Genomic DNA, 2754 nt, shown 5'->3' with positions numbered 1-2754 from the left:
GTGTAATTTATATTTTTAGTGTCACTCTCCACCCTATCCCTCATAGTAATTTACTTGATACACTAAAAATAATTATCAAAATTTGTAGGATTAGCTTCTCAAATTAAATCTGATAAAGTGAAGATCCTAAGTTCAAAACTTTGGAATTGGTCTTTTTTCTCTTTGTTTTTATCTTTTTGTTGTTGTTGCTACAGTTACAGACAGTATCTTATATAGCACAGGCTGGCCTTGAACTCATAGGATAGAGTGGTTCTTAACTACTGATTCTCTTGTCTCCACCTTCCCAATGCTGAAATGACAGGTCTATATCACCACACTTAATTATGGCCTTCTACGGTTCTGGGGCTCAGTTATGAGGTGTAGGGATTGAAGCCAGGGATTCTCTCGTGTAAGGCAAGCATTCTCCCACCTGAGATCATCCTCAGCATTGGAAGTAATTATAAAATCATTCTCCCCCTCTGCATCATTATCACAGCAGGTACCTGGGGATTGGACCTACTCCCTTGCTTCCTCAACAGCCCCAAAGCATTTCTCAAGGACACACTAAAGACAGCTAGACTGTCTGGCTCCTCACACTAATTTGGGGGAAAGAAGGTTCCAAAAGAGATATCATGTACAAGAAACTAACGGTGAGGCAGGAAAGAGCAATATCAGTCTCTTTGAAAGAGAGTGAAGCTAAGGGAGAATGTCACCCTCTGAGACGATGGCTTTTTAAGTCCAAGCGCTACCACCAAGAGATGAGCTTCTTTTGAAAAGCAGGCAACAGGAAAAATAAAGTTACTGTGAGAAAGTCTGGATTTATAACATTGCATCATTTAAGAATTGACAGATAAACCTCCTAGACTTCTCTTGGGCTTTCATTCTTACATTATTTGGGAACTTAAAACTACATTCCCTGATCTGAACTCTCAAACACATACATAATATTTCCTTAGCATTCAGTAGTTTGCAGAAGCTCTCTGCAGTTCTTGCTGGATTAGATTGTTTACCACAGCCCTATGTAACTGGTAGGCTTAGTGAGCTACAATGACTTGTATGACTCATACACCGGGAACTCGGGAACCAGCCCAGTGATCCCAAATTTCAAGCTCTTTACTAACCAATTATGTCTTTGTCTTTAAAATTAGGTGTCTGAGAGCCCTGCCACATTCTGTGAGTGCAGGTTGGCACTCAGAAACCGCTCACATTTCTCCACATTTTCCTTTTCCTCAGCCTTGGCTGCATATAATGCTCGAGTTTTCTAAGCCTCCAAACAATGCCTCCCCTTGCAACCCTCTTCTATCAGCAAGTGACATGCCTCTTATACAGGGATGGGAAGTGACATTTTCAGTTTTCAGCATTCCTGTTGATGAGCTTGTTGTGGGTGGGAAGGGAATTATACACTCTCTCATTTCTCAAGGATCTGACTCATAGAGGGCAGAACTTAGTAATCTCCAAATCACTACCTATAGTGCTTAAGTGAATTCACCTGAATTCCCTGTGTGGACAGCACAGCAGAACTCACAATTCTCTGATATTTGACCAAAGTCCAACTCGACACACACACGAGCCTGCATCAAAGAGGGAAAAAAAAGTCACAAGGATAGTGCCTGTCTAGATTCTCCTAAAGAAGACAAAGCATCTTGCCCCTATCATTCGGTAATTCTGGTAGCTTACTAAAAGAGAAACCCATAACAGTCCCAATTTAAAAAGACAAGAAAAAAATAAGATAATGATTATGTTACTTAATAACTGTAACAGAGACAGAATACTTAGAGAGGTCCAGGTAACAAAACATTATTTTGCTCAACAAGCACAGGGCCCATTCATCCATTTACTTGTCATTATATGCAAAAAATTAGAGGACCTTATTTTTAATACTCTCAATAATACATTTCTGGAGTACTGCCATCTTTGCATTGAAGAAAAACAGTCCTTTTACAAAACAAATAATTGCAGGTCACAATAGTAGAAGATACCTGTTTGGAGTACTGGAATCTCCTTACCAGTAACCCCTCTAACCATCTCATAATAAAATGCCAAGAGGAAATTAACTGCTGGGCTTATGTGCATCAATAGCTGTCCTGCAAACCCTGCTGCTGATCTATTAAATAACTAGTTGTTACCTGTCATATAGACTCAGCATTCTTTTAACTTTAACATTTGTTTCTCTGTGGTGTTCTCTTCCTATAGCACTCACTGCGCAGCTAGGTAACCAAGCATAAGAAATGGGAAGGAAGGAATCCTTATGAATTCCCAAAATGTTAAATCCTACTTGAAAATTGGAGGGACAGAGCAGCATCCAAGGGCAGGCCTCCTTGATTCCAACAGCAGCTCAAGGATTAGCTGAATATACAGGCAAAGTAGGTACTTCTAGTTCAAAATATCTTTCCCTCCTGTTTATGGTAGGGAATAGATCCTCAAATCTCCAGCAGAAACCCTGCGAACTTTAATTCTTCATCCTTCTGCCTCAGCTTCCCAAGTGCTTCACAATTTTTTTCAATTGGCCTTTTTCATGTACATGCTAAGGTATTTATTCCTTGTTCAAGAGGCTGAAAGGTCGTGAAAGCACAATTTTCCTTAGAATGTTGCCAACTAATATGAGCTTTTTTTTTTTTTTTTTTTTGGTATTTCTTTACATGGGTGAACAATTGAAAGAAAGCTGGGAAAAATGCTGAATTTACAGAGTATAGATGAATACTTCACTTTATTGCTCTAAAATATAAATTTGGCCTTCAATGAGGAACTATTGGGAAACTGACATGCGAGGAAGGA

Source organism: Meriones unguiculatus, chromosome X (assembly GCF_030254825.1).
Source record: "Meriones unguiculatus strain TT.TT164.6M chromosome X, Bangor_MerUng_6.1, whole genome shotgun sequence".
Lineage (NCBI taxonomy): Eukaryota > Metazoa > Chordata > Mammalia > Rodentia > Muridae > Meriones > Meriones unguiculatus.
Note: the sequence above shows the minus strand (reverse complement) of the source record.